The sequence below is a fragment of the Zerene cesonia genome, unplaced genomic scaffold (genome assembly GCF_012273895.1).
Source record: "Zerene cesonia ecotype Mississippi unplaced genomic scaffold, Zerene_cesonia_1.1 Zces_u002, whole genome shotgun sequence".
NCBI lineage: Eukaryota > Metazoa > Arthropoda > Insecta > Lepidoptera > Pieridae > Zerene > Zerene cesonia.
The window spans coordinates 2805389-2826393 of NW_024045132.1; the positions used below are offsets into that span (position 1 = coordinate 2805389).

At 31.7% G+C, this 21005-nt stretch overlaps 1 protein-coding gene across 3 annotated transcripts in view; it reads right to left on the reverse strand.

The window, feature by feature from the left end:
• Positions 1-18741, reverse strand: part of LOC119838316 (protein GDAP2 homolog) — a 62735-nt gene extending 43994 nt beyond the window's left edge. For 2 of the 3 annotated variants that reach the window (XR_005288192.1, XM_038364199.1), the window contains exon 1: positions 12810-12959. The gene's annotated coding sequence lies outside the window, so the exon portion shown is untranslated. Of the gene's footprint in view, positions 1-12809; positions 12960-18578 lie in introns of those variants that run through there. The other variant, XM_038364200.1, reaches the window with a different exon arrangement.
• Between the last annotated feature and the right edge of the window lie 2264 nt (positions 18742-21005).

The following is a 21005-nucleotide window of genomic DNA, read 5'->3' on the forward strand; positions in this document are numbered from 1 at the left end:
CACCTGAGCTTCTTGCGGAAGGAAGAGACATGGTCGTATTTGCGAAGACCAAATACAAACCGAATACCATAGTTTTGATTTATTGATACAATAAACAAGAATTGTTTTTTCTGTAAACTCCATTCATATATTTTTATCTTTTAATACAATTTTTAATCAAACGATTCTCTACAGTCACTCTTCACAAATTTTCAAAATAATCAAGACTACTATTTTGTAATAATCCTACTAATTCCTAATTACCCTTATGACTTCATTCTGTACAACTCGTGTCTCTATAGAAGAAAATTGCTACAAATGTAACCTAGTAAACTATGAATGAATAAATACAGACGGTTCTTATACACCATTCTTCATATTTACTACATTCTATTAACGAAATATTATTTGCGATTGACAGAAGAGGTTGATAATAGTTTCAACCTCTTACCATAGGGTTTGACACATAAATATTTTAGTTACAGGTTTCGGGCTACCTAAGAGTACCTCAGGCACGAATTACTAACAAATATAGGTGTGTAAAGTCTTTGTTGCATATGATGTTTAAGAATCAGTTATTTCCATAACTTACGCTACGCTATTTAATCTTATACACAATACAACGTTTCGTAGTACGCAAAGAATTAATGAAAAATCCTTCATACCCAAAATAGTCATCACAGAATCACTCGCGTATACGTCTAAACTGCTCGAGGCGCGGCGACCATGTGACCTCCAACGCAGGGTGACGTTACGAGGGGGTTGGAATCTGACGTCACAAGGTCGACGACCCACGGAAGTAGGTCAGGAGAACACTTTAAAGATAGACTTTGTTGCCAAATCTGTTATATAAGCTATCATCTTTGCTACTGGGACACTCGTATGTCCGTAGTAAATTTTGTGTTTTTTTTGAGTTGCTTTCTTTGTTAAAAGCCTCCTAATCTAGTGCCAAAGTAATAAGTTATTTCCAATAACATTTTCTTCGCTAAGAAAAAAAAATACCGTTCTACAAAGTAGCATGTGAATAGAGGGTCTATTTAGAAATAGTTTGGTATCTAAAATTTTCCAATAATCAAATCATAACATGCAGTTGGAGGCTACGTAATACAGTTTGCGTTCACGCTGGCCTGAAATGTGCACAGCGTAGCCTCTTATAATTTGATTTTGAGGAATTTCGACCTAAGCTTTTGATACCTAACAATTCCTACAGGATACAAATGTGTTTGCCGAATAAGTGTTTAGCTTATTAAACGACAATTAATGTACATTCTTTCACTTTTATTATTTTACGATTTATAATCTTTAAGTAAAGTTTGTTTTCGGCCATTTTACAAACACCAAAACATTGTATCCAATTTTAACTTATAATTGCTAGCCAAATGGCTTTAATATTGTGAAATGATTTTAATCTACTAAAATGTTTGACTTATCTATAAAAATCTGCAATAAAAAGCGCGCCATTATTTAAAAAAAGACATAAATTGAAATTAAAGAGAGATTAGATTTTTATATGTAATTTATGGTAGTAAAAGACTTGAAGGAATTTCAGCTTAACTGTATGAATCTATATTTTCTGTTATTTATAAAATTGGTGGTATAAGAATGGTTAGCTTAAAAGCTTCGCTATAGTAGTCAAAATAATAATATCTATGATTTTTTTTTCGGAAAATATGTTTCTATTTAGCGACACAGAAGTTTTTAGCAGAAACGAGGTCAGATTTTTAGAGCTACTTTGGCCTAATGACGGCCTTCTGACAATGACACTCATCCACAAAAACAGTCTTTAAGCTTACATATAAATATAAATGAAAGTGTTTTTGGACTATACCGACCTCTTCCTCTCCTTTAAGACACTATATTGCTAAGAATTTGCTTGACATGATTTTTATTATTATTGTCTCGTGATTATTTATTAAGGCATGTAAAAAGTCGAAGTAGCAACCTTTCTATTAATTTCAAGTAGGAACGTGTATGTTTACTCAAGAAGAAAAACAAGAGTATATATAGTACATATAGAATATAGTATAGAAATAATGAATAAATTCAAGTAATACGCAACATAAATTAACGTATATTTATACGCCAGCAATTCTAAAGTAAGTACCTATGTGTAGATGCGTTTCATTGCAAATTCAATAAACAGGTAAACATTATACCTACTATATTTAACATTCTAGACAGATCGTAAATTCCCAACAGGTTTATCTTAGATAGACAGAAGAAGAAACTAGTTTAAAACAAGGAAGCGGAGACTCAGGATTGTTTTCAAACGAAAATGTTTTAAAAAGACTTTAGTCAAGAATACATTTTATTAGCTTTTTCAACCGACTTCAAAAAAAGAAAGAAGTTATCATTTAGAAATTAACAACTCACAGTTTTTAATTTCTAATACATTAAAATCAAACACAAAAGAAGTTATCAATTAGACCGTATTTTCTGTTTGATACCTTATTAGTTTTTACTGGGTGAATTGATCTTTTCCTATTTGAAAACTGGTACCTGCCATGTGATTTGATAATTTTTATTATTATTTCTAGAATAATACATAGGGCACGGTTATAAAATTACATTTTTGCGATCAATGTTTACCTACATTTTTTAAAAAACCTAGTATTTCTTATGAATACGAGTCTTTACGATTTCAAAATGTTTGAATATTAGCAATTTTCTTTTCAATCGTAGTAGTCAGTTTCTTTTGAATGAATGTTGTTTATCAGTTTACTTTTTTCTAGTGTGATACAAAAGTTAAGTGTGAGTGGTTACTGCTACAGATAATTTATGAATAATTGTTATTGAACGTACCTAGAAATCATTCATGCAGGCTAAGAACGTCACAGCAATAAAATAATAACAAATGATGAATATAATAGCAAAAGGTGGATTTAATGGATTATCTCAAGATAGTGCAATGTTTATTATCGGCTCACAAATACAATAGGTATATCTATAAATTCACATGAAACATCTTGAGAATTGGCTTTGTAAGTATAAATATTTTTATCATGAGGCTAGCAGTTGAGGAATAAATAAATATAGCATTTGTTTTATTCCGTAACTCGTACTGCCTTAAATATTTATAAGATTATGTTCTAACAATAAAAACCACAAAAATAAAATCAAATTACGATATCTTAAAAGCATGAAAAGAACAAAACATCAATATGAAGAAATTTGGAGCAGTAATTGAACCCTTCCAGAAAGCAATAGTTTAAATAAAAGGCACATAAACCACTTTAAAGTAACATTTATGTGCTTCGTCCACATTATTACACTGAACATAACCGAATAGATTATTTACTAGATAAGCCGTGTGTCGTCCTTTGTTTTTAAAACATCCACTTTACATTGACTGGGTCAACAGGTCATTTGATAGTAAGAACGGACTTAGTTAATATTGCAGCACGCACGCTAAATACTTTGTTATTATCTGCATGGAGTAATTTAATAAGGTCAAGGGTGTTACCTTTTTAACTAAGATATCAGTGATGAATTGCATTAGATCAATATTTATTGATTTTTTTCTATTTTTTCAAAAAAATTCTCATTTATAAAAGCATTTTAATGCTATAAAACTAAAAATTAAATAATGCAATGATCGTATGAATATAGACCATATTCATAATACTATAGATACTTAATATTTGTATATCTTTTGGTCTTGGGATTCTCTCTACTGTCTAGTCTGATGAAATTGATAATATTAAAAAAAAATCAAGCAAGACAATCATAATTATCCACCACACATTTTCCATCTATTTTTAATTTTTCTTTGTTTTTTTTTAATCGTATGCAGATAAGAGTAAGCCACTTGTATTGGTTAATATTGAATTAATAGGTCTTGAATTGGTTGCAATCAAGTCGAGGATTAACATAAATTTTAAAATATAAATCTCGATCCAACTGCAATTTTGCAATTCAGTTTAAGCAAGCGCGAAAGCTCTGTGATTCTGTACACAAATAAGAGATTCATAAATATTGCATGAGCAGGTTAGAATGATTCAATTTACCACAAAGCCGTTTTAAATTAACCTTACGGGCTAGCTTATAAGCGAACTATAGTTAAGTAGGCAATCTCAGAGTTGACATTCACCCAACCTACCCGCATTAAACAGTTTATAAATATATTTTGAAAGATTTCACTTCGATACAAAAATGATATTCAATTATAAGCATATTGTGCAATCCAAAGAAACCATTTGGGAATATAACTTTACGTGACAGGTGATTGATTGTGTGGTTCTTATGTGGTTACGAGTGTTGGACTGAACATGAATTAAGTGAACAAAATGATAGAATTAATTTTTTGTTAACAAGAACATAAAATTAGTATAAAAATTACTAAAATACATGCTCAAACAGTGACCACAATCATAATAATTTGCTTTAGAAGAACACTAATAAATAACAATAAAGAATGCTATATAATTACTGGTTATAACGTTATAACTGTCCTTCGATTTATTCAATTATCAGTTATATTAATTTAGTCTTATTCTTATTGCAATCATGAAGTCAGTGTGTACATACATATTTTAAGACTTTTCTAACGGCGCCAAAAGACCAGGCCTATATCTTCCTTAAAATGGAGTCGTAGAAATTTTGAATTAATTCAGCCTTACTTTGTGGCATGTGCAACAAAAGGCGCACAATGCATTCTTCAATTCCCAAAGTACCTATAGAAACCTAATGACCTAGTTTTAAAACACAAGCTATTGTTTCGTATGACCTCAATGTGATGGCTTTGCTATTGTCCAAGAAGTAATCCAAACATATCCGTGCCATAGGTTCGGAAGACAAAGACGAGACCTCCAAGTTATTATGGTTTGGCGTAAAATTGAGATGAAAGAAATTCTCTACCGTTCATATCAGAGAGATTTCATAAGTTACATCTGTAAGACATCTCAATATATATAACAAAAGCACCTAGCGTCAAGTTACACACTGAAAAGGTGTTTTCGCTAAAAAAGTCGTTTAAGTTATACTTTTATTAATATACATTATTGAAATTTAATTTTATCACTTTACTTGTTGTATATTTTGATGGAATATACATGTAGCATTCGTGGTATAGATTAAATGGGTTCCAATTAATAAAATATAACGATGCAACCACATTGGTGGCTAGCTACAATCGTGCAGCGTTAAAATTTGAAACATCCTCAATAATTGTAAAAATATTATGGTAGAAGTATCTCTATCTTTAAACAAATCATATTGGACCGAGATAAAATTTTTAGATGTCTAGGCAAAGATGTGAGATATTTTAATAACGCAGGAAAAACAACAAATCAAACAAAAATAAATGGTAAGTAACTAAAATAGTATGCAGGAGAGTTTTTGATTTTGTTTTTATGATATTATTGCTTCTTTTTTCGTTAAGGATAGAAGACCTCTGGATGTCGATTGAATTTAAGAGAATTATTCAAACAACTGTCAGCGTTGGATCCATAATCTACCGAAATTATGTCATAAAAACCAACTGCTCATTAAAATTCTCATTTAGTCTAATTCTTTTAAGTAAATGAAATAATTAATTAAGCAGCGTAAAAAGTATAAATACAGAAATAACAAAATCATTACCAATGTCATAGACCGGCTTGAAGTCAGTGACCCTGTAATGACTGGAGTTGGCAAGTAAAATACAACTACTAGTGAACCCGATTCCGTATTGAACCGATACTTCGCGTGATTATATCGCACGGCTATCATCAAAAAGATCTTAGCTTTTATTACAGTCAATTTGAATTTATTCATATTTAAATATCATAAATGGAGAGCTGAACGTGTTGTATTTTGCATTAATGATATTTTGAAACATCCTTTTTGATATTTCAAAATATATTTGATATTATTATGTATTTTGATATCTGTTATTATTACATACATATAAAATTATGTTAAGCAGGCTCATGTGTGAAATAGGACGAAGATGAAGCAACGAGAAACATAAGTGATCCAGTTTGTCATAAAAACGCATAACGGTTCAAATTATTAACAACTAGCTGCGCCCCGCGGTTTCAACCGCGTAAGTCCGTATCCCATAGGAATATCGGGATAAAAAGCTGCCTATATGTTATTCCAGTTGTCCAGCTGTCTACGTACCTAATTTCATTGCAATCGGTTCAGTAGTTTTTACGTGAAAGGACAATAAACACACACACATCCTTACAAACTTTCACATTTATAATTTTAGTAGGATATATCAATTTAAAACCAATGCAGGAAATAAAATGTGCCTTCAGGAAATAAGTGTTGTGTGATCACAATGATACATATGAAAGACATTGAGAACCACAATTTTTCTCAATCCCTTTTTTGATATATCAACCATATCAATGATAAATTGTTTGTTAGTATTAATAATTGTTTCTTTCACTGATTCCGAATTCGGATTCCACGCGAAGGAATAATATTAGCTTTTTATATTTACAGCTGATTGCATTTTTAACAACGAATTGTAAATATTGATTCAGGTGGTACCTACCGCTCGTTGCGTGTAGAATACCAAATTATGAATTACATTAAAACATGTACTGCTGCTACCACTACATAGTATGAAATCAGCTATAAAAGGCGATGTATATGAATTTAATGAATATACATAGCGATAAATGTACATAGATAATGACAATGAAAATAGACATTTTTTTATAATCATTTGCTTTCCTCCTACCCCTTAAAAGTGGGCAGCGCATCCGCAGAGGCACTAGCTATGCGAATTTTCCTGGGCGGTGGTGATCGCTTACCATCAGACGACTTACGCTTACTACCTCAGTTGCCCGCGATGACTTAAAAAAAGAAAAAAAAAACAAATCAACGATATCGAATACCCTTTAGATATATTACGATACGATACCCTTACCGAACAATATTGTTTTAATAGGTACTACAAATATGAAACGGATTTACTATAAAAAAATAAATAAATAAAAATTTATTTTTATTGAACAAATTATATATCACATAAAACATGGACCTCAGACTCCCAATATAGCTTTCGCTGTGTTTCGAGTATCTGTGTCTTCCCGATACAGTACATAAAAAGAATTCAATTTAAGACACAATACAATATAATTGCTGCTACGTACATATGGAATTTAAATTCTATAATTTAGTATAAATTTATACAATGATCTTCCTTTGTCGATCGTAATTCGTAGCTTCATCAACTTAGGACATACTACCGCGTGTATAGCATACATAAAAGCGTGCTTATATGGACAGGTATGTCGAGAGGTCTCTACAAACTGCCATTTGCTATGGTTGTACTCCAAACTTATTTATCTGGTTGATAATTTTGTTTTACTTTTATTATGGATGTGTAGAACTTGAATATAATTTAAAGACTTTGACATTATGTTGTAACTATATGCATGTGAATTAAAGTAACCAGTTTTAGCCAGGAAAGGCAAATGTTCAGTCAAACAAGGTGGAGTCTCAGTTTGATAGTATCTGTATACATTTATTTAATACGTGTACTTTTCCATAGCTTATCAACTGTGTACTTAAAAGACAGTACCCTAATAATGACACACCCTTTAAGCTGGCAAAGGCATGGTAATATCTTCAATACAGGTTTGCTTTAAGGAGGTCAGTAAACAGGGTTTGTTACTTATCCATTGAGATAGCATTAATGTAATGTAACTAACAACGCCATGCACAAGCGTGGCTATCTTTATAGCAGTAAAAACCTTGGTCGTCTACACACCGGTGATGTCATTGCCCTGAGGTGCACAAACGCTTTGAAACGTTACGTCCAATGTTTTCTTTTACGAAACCTTTGGATTTACAACGATTTGCTTAAGTACTCTAACCTTGAATCTAAACATTAATGGTTTGTTTACACAATCGCGATACAGACATCCCAAAAACATTATTAATCTTGAGTTTCGAGTGCAGTTCAGCAAGAATGCTCGGATAGACAGGACTCAAAAGACCAAAAGAACAACTTTGGAGTGCACCTCATATTGCAAAGCGATATTGCATTGTGTTATTAATGTAGGTTGTATAGCTCCAGGCACCGTTCACTGAATGGTATGAGGTTAAGGTCATATGTAGTAATTAGATATAAATCCGGTAAAATAGCGGACAATTTCAAGCGTATTTCCGTTCCAAAAAAGACAAGTGTTTCTAATATTTTCAATGTCACAACTATTATTTCCACTTTTTCTCAGGTTCGTGCTAACAAAGGACAAGAATTTGAACACTAACGAATTAGTCACGTATGGTAAATAAATTAAGTTATTTAGTAATGCTCACCCACTCGAGACAACATTGCACCGACGTTAGACAACCGCTCATTTCTCTACAACTGCATTTAGCAAATTGACGTCAATCGTTACTATAAGGCAATGTAATAATAGTGCAGGTAAAACTAACTATAATGCCTCACGGCTCACAATGTTTGTTGTTTCTGTCGCGACTCCATGTTTAAGTATTAAACCTAATGCACAGGCTATGAATTACGAATTATATTAGACCCTAAGCTCAATAGCTAGATACTTCATAACCTATATGAAACGTGAAATAAAATGAACACTTGAAACTTTATTCAGGGTGTAGGTTTCGATAATTGGCTTTCGTATGCTATCGCAATGTGATTTTACGGTGTCATTTGACAATGTATTTTTGCTTTTATCTGTTAGGATCATAGAATAGTTCTAAATTTGATTATTTTAAAAATGTGTGAGAACAAAAAACACAAATGGTTTTACTGTTACATGTATAGTTTTTTCCCATTGAACTTAAATTTAAATTTCAACAACGAATTTTTTGCTATTCTTTGAATTGATTGTTGAAATTGACTTATATATTTCTTTTAATTAGATAGGCAGACGCAGACGTTAAACACAGCTCAGTGACACCTGATGGAAAGTGGTGACGTGGTATATGGTAGTCACTAAAAGACGGCATACGTCAATTTGCTGGTGGAAATGCCCCTCCAAATCTAGCAAATGTCCATGGAAGGGTGATCGTTTACCATCAGGCGAACTACCAGTCAAAAAATCAGTTATACTTAAGGTTCAGATTATACTAAAGGGTATGGAAATATAGAAAGTCATTTAAATATTACCGCATTCAATGTAAGGAAACGGATAAAATTTCACATATTATACAATTTACGTCAACTGTAAACCACATTAATCTGATATGCGTGGCACTTGGACGGCTTCAGGCGGTGGGCGAAGCCCTAAAGGATTTGTGTTTATCCTATTTCCAAGAGCCATTCGTAACTTACCGTGTGGTAAGTCAAGGTCCCTTGTAAATTCCAAGGATGACTTATGAGACATAACTTTGCTGCTGTGCAGAAAGACACCACAACTGATTTTCTAATAATAGTCATTGACCACCTCGTGCAAATGTGATATATGCAATACAAATAAGAAAATATCTTCTATTCTTTAAGAATACTTTGGTATAAACTACAAATGTAACACTAGAACAACTCTTAACGATTATTTTTTACTAGTGAGACAAAATTCCTATCTAGTGCAAATAACCAAAACGATAATAGCCTGGTGCATTCAGTTCACTTCGCCGGTAATCTGACCGATCTGCCTAATCAAAACAACAAAATGCATCATCAAATACAATTGCACATGGTGAATGATCATCTGTGGTTTTATATAACGATCCAACAAAGCGTTCACGCTTCACTGGGCATGCACGTTCATTCAAATTGAACCATAATACAGGGAATATAGCATTAATGTAATAACACACCAACGTGACCACAATTGGAAACGACTGAACTTTATATGCGAGATTTTCATAGCTATCATTTACGCTTTTGTTATCAGCAATCATTATAATGAGCATTCGTCGCGATTCAGTTTAACGTATGAAAACTAACTCTTCGTGCTGTAGAATACAAAAATTAAGCATGTACCAATAAACCTAATTCACTAAATATTATTTAACAAATCATGTGCTAATAATCAGATTACGTTGTAAAACATTCAAGTCAAAGTACTAAATTGATGATTATGAATCATTTTAGTTATTAGGTATTTTTAATTATTACAATGCCCTTTAATTTGGAAGTAAATATTCGTGTTGTACAATGATGCATGCAAGTCACTAACGTTTAAAATATAATAAAGATCTATTCAATCTAAACAATCGTTTTGTAATGATTTGAATTATTATATTTAAGTTAGGTTGGTTATTACGTATTCTTTGTATGAAAGTATTTATGTTTACACGTTTTTAATCATATTTTCATTACAAACAAATGTTCTACAAATTAGAATTACGTCATATTCTATAATAAAGTGTACAATATAAGTTTCGGTATCAAACCCTAATGGCAGAACATAACAGACCTCTTAACCTTTCGTTTATCTACCTAAAAGAATTATTTAAAATAGAAAATCAAAACTTGAAGTCGGAACTACAAATACGCCCGTACATTTGCAGAGATTACCTCTGATATAATGTGCTGTTAGAATGTTAGGGTAATGAGAATGAAGGATGGATTGACAAGGGGTAAACGGAATGGACTGGGAAGGGTAACAAAAAGGAAACGGTTCTCCGAAACCATCCCTCACCGAACGAAACACAGTAGCGCACTCACTATTTCACGAGTATCTTTTGATAAGGTGTGTTTTCCCCGCTGCAAGCTATTCCAAATCTTGCTCGACTTTCACAAAAAAAAAACAATATCAATGACCATAGACAAAAAAAAATTATTATACGCGAAATTATAAAATGTCCTAAATTCGCATGATTTAATTATTCCTCACGACAAAACAAGTTCTCAGTTCCGAAAATACTATAATAAAGTTAAACATTCGCAACGATAAGCGAAGTACAAATTAATTTTGACCCGATTTTGTTATTATTAGGGATACGGTTGATGACATTGAAAAAACTGGTTTGATAAACCGACTCTATATTAACCTTTATTTAAATACCTGTTCTAGTAGGCGGTTGATTAAGATAAGGGTAAAAATGTCTAGAATTGTTCCGTGAAAACATGATGAAAAAGAAAAGAATTTCAAGTATATGCAATGCGAACAACCCATCACAGTCATCATATAAAATTCATGTAATTTTCGTTCCCTCTTCAGGAAGGCACTGGCACAAGATTCTTATGAAATAAACCTATCAAATATGTACTGTTATTTTGTGTTTCTACTAAGATTTATAGAGACATAAGTAGGAGAAGATGAGATCTCAAGAAATATTCAGGAAATTGCTAATATAAATAGATAAACACAATAATTACGGTTATTAGATACTAATATGTAGAGATGACTTAGTGGTACTATTACTTAGTCACACTAAATGTTTCCTTTATAATCTCAAAAATTTGTACGATATATTTTACTAGACTCTAGTTGGCCAATCCTTGGTATTCATCAAACCTGAATTGGAAAGAGTACGAGTAAGCACAAGTAATTATTATATATTCCTGTATAAGAAAATGGTGAAAATTGTTTTTTGTATCACAATTAAAACTATCACAATTTGATTCGTGTGTTTTAAGTTTTAAATATTTTAATGGGTTTTGTATTATGAACGATTTTTATATGATAGAAAGTAAAGTTGAAGGTAAAAGGAAGTATTAGAACAAACAAATTAAACGCTTCCCACACCTGAAGCCTCTGTATAGTTTAAGTTAACTGTACTTATGAACTGTCTCTGAATACGAATCAGTTACATAGATAATGACTAATGAACTTTAGCAAATATAACTAAGACTACGTATTTATTGCGTCTTTAATCAAATTTAAAATATGGATAACGGCGATTGCATTAATACGCTTATTGTCATAGACTTACAACATAACTGCGTACTTATTATCCTATTTAATTTCTTTAATATCATTCATAATGTCCTACCGTACGTTATCTACAGTTACATGGGATGAAACTTTATTAGTGGACGTACAGCGCCAAAATAGAAACCTTTTAGAGAGTATTAAGATGCTAACTGCATTATGTACCGGTTTTTCCCCTTTTCCGCCCGTAAAATGTTTCAAATTGGGATATATTGGCTGTTATTAATATATTAAAAAGGGTCCTTTTTAAAATGAAGACCTGCTGGTTAATCTCTATTTAATATACATAGTAAAATTATTTAAGGAATTAATTTATATTTCTGTAATACTGTAAGAGTTGAGATAATCTTGTGGGCGACAGGTTGTTACTATTTATTTGAAATGTGTATAATAGAAAAATTGCCCAATAGATACTACACGTTTTATCAACCTACATATATATGTAAATGTGTGTGTCCAACTACATCAGAAGTAGTTGAGTCCTCATAGGTATAGCATTAATGGAAATAGGTAAATCGATTTGAAGTAATTGTCCCTCGTGTATAAAATAATGACTTTGTCACGCGCAACCAACCTTACTATCTTAGGTACCTTCCAGTAAGTGGACTCATTATCTTTACTGCATTGAATCCATTTTTCTCTTGCTATTACTCTTTGCCGCCAGCAAATTCATTGAACCACGTCTCGACAAAAACAAAACTAGTCCAACCAATACAGACAAAGACCACGATTCAAGGTCCCACTAAATTATGGCTATAGAAAAAGCATTTGATAAGCAACGAAAAAACACTGGTATCGTTGTAGGAAATTACACTTTTTAGTGTCCAGTCTCTACATACATGATAATTGGATAACTCAATATGGGGGATATAGAGTTGCGTAAGTGTCTTTGAATAAATTAAATGGTTTTCCAATATCGATAACATGCATTTTTCTGAACTAGTCGATTCTGTTTCTCCAATGCATATAAACAAACCTTTAACTTGTTCTGGGAAAATATGAATAAGGAAGTACGGCGCCGTGTAAGAAATTGAGGTTACGTACCATTAAATTGAAAATCCAGCGTGAATAAATTTGTCTCTTTAGACGACAAAAAACAGCAAGCACACCAACACAAGTTTTAACTATTATCACAAACTTTGATTAAGGACAAACGCGTTGCGTCCACTTCCTACGCCGATTAAATACACACTGATGTTCGGGCAGGAACGATGACATCAAGTTATATGCATTAATAGTCAAATGTTTATACAAAACCTAGTGCTGTTTGTATTGTGATTAAGTTTATATTTGTTTGCACAAATAAACGCTTCAGTTGTGTTGGGCTTGAAACGAGTTTGCCTACGTCTTATATGCTCGATTAGTTACTTATATATTTGTAGATAAAGTAGTAGTTTTATTTTCATATATTTTACAATATGAAAACTTGATTCAAGTTGAGACAGAATGAGTCACACATTGGTGGAATGTGTTGGGTGCATTTTTAATTACCGGCAAATGTTCTTTGTGGAAGTAAATACAAAAACGTATTCGTGAAAACAACAGTTATTTCATTTTGAGTGAATGTTTTATTTTTTATTTAGTTTATCGTTTTGCATACATTAAATTTGACGTACAAAATTGTTGTAATCATTAAACTAGTGAAGGAAAGGTTATATAATTAATGGATTAGAGTTTAATATACATTTATTGTCTCTGCACTTCTTATACGAATGACAAACCTATGCAAATCAGAGGAATATAAGTAAATCAAGTCAAAATAAAGGCAATCATAAATTTCTTAAACAGCGAGGTGGCATCTTAGATTAGGAAACTTTGATTGTCTAATTCGAATGTTGCAAATTGATTATAGAAAATTAATTTGAAGTTATTCCTTTGCAATCAAGACTTTTAGGTCTTGTGGATAACTTTACGTATCTCAACAAAGCAATAAGAGGTTTTTCTTTTTTTTTTTTTCAAGAAGATGGCACAGAACTTTAATTATTTTATACATAGCAACTTTCTACAAAATATTAAAAAAAAAAAAATGATTGTACGAGTGTGTGAGTATATTTGATCTATATTTATAAGCCGCATTTCAATAACTTATATAACGCTTTTATCAAGGCCATTTCGTGTTTGTTCAATTCTACGATGGCCACTGAGGGATCGTTATCTCTTATCAATATCTTTTGTTCTGTAACAAATAGTGCAATAGAAGCTCTTAAAGTACAAACTTAGTAATTTTCTATCGAATAGAGCTTTATAAATCGGAAATTTTTATTAAAAATTGATGTGGAAACCGTTGACTGTCTAATCACAAGACAAAAAATTATGAAGCATTTATTCTACGTTCACTATATTTTGAAATTTGAATGATTTCTAACATTGATTCGATTGTTTGCCCGAAGAACTAACAGCAATTAAGACTCCAATATCCACGTTTGCTCATTGATAAAATTTGAGCTTAAGCGATGACACAACATTAAAACATCTACTCTAATTAATGTTATTTAGGTAAATATTTCGTTAATCTATACATTAACAAGACAAAGGAATGCAGGGCAGTACGCAGTGGTGTGATTGTATCGTGCATTTAATAGTAGCTACGTGATCAGAACTTGAGGCTTATTGCAATTAGATATGTTAAATATATTGCTAGGCTTTGTAAGTTCTATGTCGACAACTTTTTCATACCTTGTTTTGGGTTGTGAATTTGTAATTTTTTCTTCATCACATATTCGATAATTACCTATAATTAGCTTACTAATATTTTAAACGCAAAAGTTTGTAAGTATAGATGGATTGATATATGACTGTTTGTTACTCTCTCACGCGAAAAATGCTACCTAATATCTGTATGAGACATAAATTAAAGTCTGTGCACATAAGATACTCTTTATGTATACCCGGGTATTGCGCGAATGACGCCGCAGGTTACAGCTAGTGCGGTATAGTTTTATATAAGTTTTACATAGAGACCCCAGAGATGATATTTTTATAAATATTAATAAAAACTAGAGGACTTAGGTCTGCTATAATTAAGACACTTATTATTATTTCAAGTAGAAACTCGACATGTGGGAAGTCCATTTACTCAAACCGAGTATATGCATTCTGCAGTTCCATTAGCAAAGAGAGAAAGACCGGTTCCAGAGTTACTATTTAGCTTCAAAATAGTTCATTTGTGGTCAACGGCGTTTGACCTGTTTTTAAATATAACAACATAATGACTGCTGTAATCGTCTTTACGAGAAATGAAGTAAAGATTATGAATATTGGTGTAGGTACTTAAAAGCTTAAATTATGTAACCATATTATGGCAATTTTAATGTTACGTTAAGTCCAAAAGCAAGAAAGTTTATCTTACCTTATCTATGCCACTTCTTACACTGAGACCTTATATTATATAACCCCGTACATGCAATAGCATTTGTGATTAAGAAATGATGGCCGAACTGTAGAAGTACCTACCGAAACGAACCCGAAATTGAATATCAACAGCATCGTCTAATTGTGTAGTTTCCTACATATTATGGTGACATGAGATCTTATAAAACTGTACAGGCAACAGAAATGTGTCAACTTTGCTAGCCTATGGTACCTACATACCTTAATTTTTTACATCGTTGTAGAATATTGAAGATATTATGTGAAATAATCGTTAATACGGGATATCGCCAATGTCACCGTAACAATTCCTACGACAGATAAGAAATAAAGCCAGTACTTCATGGCCGTGGAGTTCTGTTTTATTATTTTTTACGTTTTGTTTATTAGTACGTACGTACTTTTTTTTCTCTTTACTCTCCCTACGCCATAAAAGTCCCAAATGTCATGTTAATTTAAATATCTCCAATACAGTGAAAAAATATATAATGAGTTTAACGTGGGGCTTCGTCTGTGTTAGTAGTTAGCCCTGAATCCTTTTTCATAGATAGTATTAAGCGGAAAATTTTGAGCGTGATCATGGCAATATTTAAAAAATAAGACAGCGTAAAAATCAAACTTCTAAAATTATCAATAGAGTTCCAAAAAAAGTTGTGAACCAATCAAAAATGGGATATGTATCCTATGGTCAATTGCGTTAACGTAATATATTTACGAGAAATTGATCACCCATTAAATTATACACTGAATATCAGGCATGCGCAAAGCCCATTCAAAGCCATGTGCATCTTGCAATGAATGGAGTAGTGAGTCTAAAAATAGCCCGGGGACATTTACACGGTGTACCTCAATGGAGCTCCCTCCCTATCCGAAATAGGGCACTGTGTCAATTGTGACGTCACAGCTACGTCATATGGACCCCGGAAACTGGGTCATAGTTCAGACGTTCCCCTTTGTGCACTGTGCGAAGCGCAATAAGCATAATTACCTGATTTCGGAATTTGAACAGCATATAAATCAGGATAAATAACTTTTACATGGGCAACGATTAGATGTTATTATTCATTTTGGATTTATTACAGTATGTTTTATAACATCAGTTGTTAAATAATGACTTACTCGTAGGCCGAGAGGACAGCGATTTATCCAGTTTAGATTCCTGACTATGACTTTTCACGTATTCATATTTAGATATAAGAAAAAGTAGGTGTACAACACTATTAATGGTCCGTTGGTCTCGGTAATACACTACAAGTTACAACTGCACTAGGATACGAACATCAATTTGAAAATGAAATTTTTTAAAACTCGACTGTCATAATTTGGTAATAAAATTAATTTTTAAACAAAATAAACAATTTAATGGATGCACGTTTTTATAGACCAACTCAATTTTTCAATATATTTTCCAATACATAAATCATACGCCGTACTGCTCAAGTACAAATATTAAAAAAATATATCAAACAAAAAATGACAAAACGAGGAGTTTGTATAATTCGCTTAATTTCACCGCTTTTCGTACAAAGCTACAACCAAGCATACGGCCAACCTTCTTGCGTGCCAAATCTTTAATTCGTCAACTCAACAATGACACTCCACATTATAAAGCAAAGCCCCTACAAGCGACAAGGCATAAAGCTGCGACAAAAGCAATGAGCACTTGACTCAATAGCTAAAGTAAATTCCATTGTATCGCGCACTGCTGAGTGGCCTTGGAGTCCGACTAGGTGTTTGCGATAGGCGTTCTAAATACTTAATAATTTGTTCGACAATTGGAGACCGTGTTCCCTAATGGCCAATGAGGGACACACATTTCTTTATTTTCTTCTGGATCCATTATTTTTATTTCTTGGCTTTGAAGATTCGATTGGCATTTTCAATTTAGTAAATTGTGTTCTAGGTGGATATGATTCTCTACAATCGATACTTGCTTTCTTTGAAGTCGTGAAAAAAAAAATAAATACAACTTAAATTTATTACATTTAAGCGTCTCGAGTTTGGGGCTTAATGTTGGAGGTGAACAAATACAAATAGTATTCTCCTGGGAAAATTTGGAACTTCGATTAGGTCATTTAATACTAGGGAATTAAATAAGTATGTCACATCACACTCAAGTGAAAAATTCAAGATCTGAACATTTGTGATTAGACTTATTCAATTCTTAAGAAGTAACAAGTACAGAAAACTATGTAATGCATGTTCAGTAATATGTAAGCTTATATCAAGCCACTAATTTTACCTATTCATTGTCATATTCAATATTAGTTGGTCATCTGACATGGCAAGTATCTATTTCTCATAGTAAATGTACTTTTTTAATATAACTTTAGTAACATAACATGATAATTGTTATAAGATGAATCAGTGCGCTACCCAGGATAAGCAGCACCATATTCTGTCCATTAAATTTGACAGTATTGTTATTATATTGACAAATATTAATAATATAAAAAACTTCTCTATTTCTTAAAAAAGAGCTTCCTATTATGGAATATATACAGCCGCTTTCCAGATTACAAACATTGCATTTTAGATGGTACTGCATCTGTCGATAAGACCAAATTTTTTTAATTGTTTAATTGTCAATCTGAATTATATTAAATGTTATCATTACAATTATTGATAAATGTTTTATGATAATGTATTGATGCGGAATAACTTCTTACATCATTTCTATGTTATATTACACATATACTTACACAATGATAAATCATATTATAAGATTCATAGCCATAAATAATTTTTTAAGCTGACTAATTATTACAAATAACGCAAAAACTTTATGGAATTTATGAAAGGTAATATGACTAGGTAATTGAGGTTGACTATAGCAATATTTGCAGGTAAATATTCTACCAATGAAATCTATAATTTAATTCACATTTACCATAATGCACTAGTTTAAATATTTTAGATAAATAATCCACTTTCAGGTAAACAACTATGTGTACAATTAAATAAAAATGAGAAGTAGGTGCAGAACAATGTAAATTTGAAAGTGCATTTGTTGGAGAATTTGTTTTAAGTTGAAAGTATTCAATGAGAAGATCAACTAACTATTAATAATATGAATTGGTATAAACAAGTTCCTTATATTATTTTAAATGAAATTCAGAAAATCAATTGTTCTACTTAGGCATTTATTTGTTATATAATTTTCTAGTAGTCTTTAAGGGGCGGAAAATCTAGATAGAACGAGATAGCGAAAGGAACCTTATTTGAACGAAAAGTAGGTGACTCGGTTTTGTATGACTATTAAAGAATATTTTAATGTTGAAAATCTTTGGTGTCCAGTACATTTAAGCGGCGAAATCGATTATATTTTTAAGTTAGAAGGATCGGTTAACTTATATACAAATATATTTTTATGAAAGTACATATGTGAAAATAACTGTATATTATTTAATAATAGGTGTATAGTTTGCCGAAATAATTACTTACCTACAGACTGAGATTCGATGTGAATGACGAACAGTAACGGAGCCTTTGCACTCAAACTATGATTTATACATGAATATTAGACGACAGTTTCATAAATATAATCAATATGGGCATAAAATAAGCTTAAAATCAATATTTATAATAGTTTTTTGTCATGTTTTTGCATTCTAGATTTTGATTTTTGTGTCAAATTACGATTGGCCTACGGGGGACGGTCAAGTTAGAAAAATAAATTGTGACTTAAGAGTGTTACCAATTAGAAATTTCACGAAAAAAAAAGTTCCATGGAAAAATCATTTAATAAAATACAAAAATATTAAATAAAATATTTAATAAATTTCATTTTCTTTTATAAATAAATTTTTATACAACTGATTATGTATTTAAAAAAAAATGTGAAACCGCCATCTACGTAACCACAAAATTAACTTTCAAGACACGACAAAACTTGAAAAGATATGAACTATATTCATCAAAAAGATCATAGATGGCGCTTTACTAAAATTAACTGTTTTATTTTTATTTTTTTTAGAATTTGACTGTTCTATTATTTGTTATAACATATAATTTCGCAACATCAAACTTTCTACTAGCACAAAAATTTCCAGAATAGGTGTGATCGTATAAGAGTTTACTGCCAATAAAAGATATCGCAAAAAAGCAAACCAAGAGTAGAGCACAGACAGTTGGACATAAAATGGCACCGAGTTTTCCAGTTGAGCGTACTGATCCAATTTCTGAATCAGTGTCGCTGCGTCTTTCTAAATCTTTTGTCATGGCTGAAACAAAACGATATGTTCAATAGACATTATGCAACAAAATAAATACTTAACTCATGAAATCATACGAAATCAGAGCAATCTGATCATGAAAGCGAGATGCGATTTGGAAAACAACAAAAGGTACCAACTTATTTTTGAAATGAAGAGTATCGTAACCGTTTCAGTCAAAGAGTAGATGAATATATATGGTTTCAGTAAAATCTTTAGCCGGACAACCGTATTTGCATTTTCGTACCTATATTCCGAGCATCACTTTTAATAGCTTTCGGCATCTTTGACGCGTAAAATTTTGAAAGACAGCAATAAAGGAGGCCTATTTCCTTCTCCTAGCCCTTCCCAGCCCATTCCTTGTTTCCAGTCATCAATCCTTTCCTAATTCCTTAACCCTAAAACAGTGGGCAGCGCATCCCCAGTTTCGCTTTCGCCTCTGCGAATGTTCATGGGCGGTGGTGATCATTTACCATCAGGCGAACCACTAGCGCAGTTGCCCGCTATGACATATAAAAAGCAGGGTATTTAAAGTAGTCAACAATGGCTATTTATCATATTTTTTTTTGCCATTTCAAAGATTAGGAGATGGCACTGCAGGTACCTGCTTAAATTTTATATCATTTCACTCTTTTTACATTGCCATTTTTTTAAACTATTTATTTAACTGGTAATTAACGCATATATAAATCCTAAACCCTACTTATTTATATTCATTGTTCACTACACATTTTAAGTGAAGTTGTATGAATTTCTTACCTTTATTTATGTTATTTGTAAAACTACACAAAAAATGAAATCATTTTTAATAGAAATAGATATTCGATTTTTCTTACTCTGTCAAGCAAGTTTGACAATTATTATTTTTTCTTTTTTTTGTACAGAACATCACTAACTATGTAAAATCACAGTATAGGTAAAGAGAAATAAGACTGTGATTAAAGCATGTTAAAACTATAGTAACATGAAAATGTATGTTAACCAATTTCATAACCTTATTATTTAGAATGCCATGTTGCCATGAGTTTTTGGTTAGATTATGACTTTCATTTAATGTTAATAACATTTTACTGTCACTCCTGAGCAGTGCATCTCTATGATTTGTTGAACAGTAATTCCGAAGGTTACCTCTTACAAATAAATATAGGACACTAAGTTTAGTGTTTGACTTGTATTTTTAAAAGAATTAATTTTCATAATGGTTATATCTTGGAATCTATCTCGGTTCGACAAGGATTTTTTCCATCATGCATTGTGTAAGCTTGAGCCGGTCGATAATTAGTTAATATCTAAGTCTTCATTAGTTATTTGCTTTCGTGAATGATCTGGTAGAAGTTCACTCGTAAAATAGATTAATTGAAGTGAGAAAGAACAATTTCAAAGGAGAAAAAAAAACATTTTATAAAATGGCGACGTGAAAGGAAGAAAAGTAAAATACTCTTTCGCATTTACAGAGTTATTGACAGTAAATAAAGATAATAAAAAAGGATCGGAATTTTCGAACATTAAAATAAAACTTCGTTGTAAAAGGAGAAACAATGAAATATGATTCAGCATTATTATAAACTAGCAGTTAGCCCCGGCTTATACATATATAGCCTATGTCACTCAACAAAGTTGCAATTTGCTAATGGAGAAAGAAATTTTGTAAATCGGT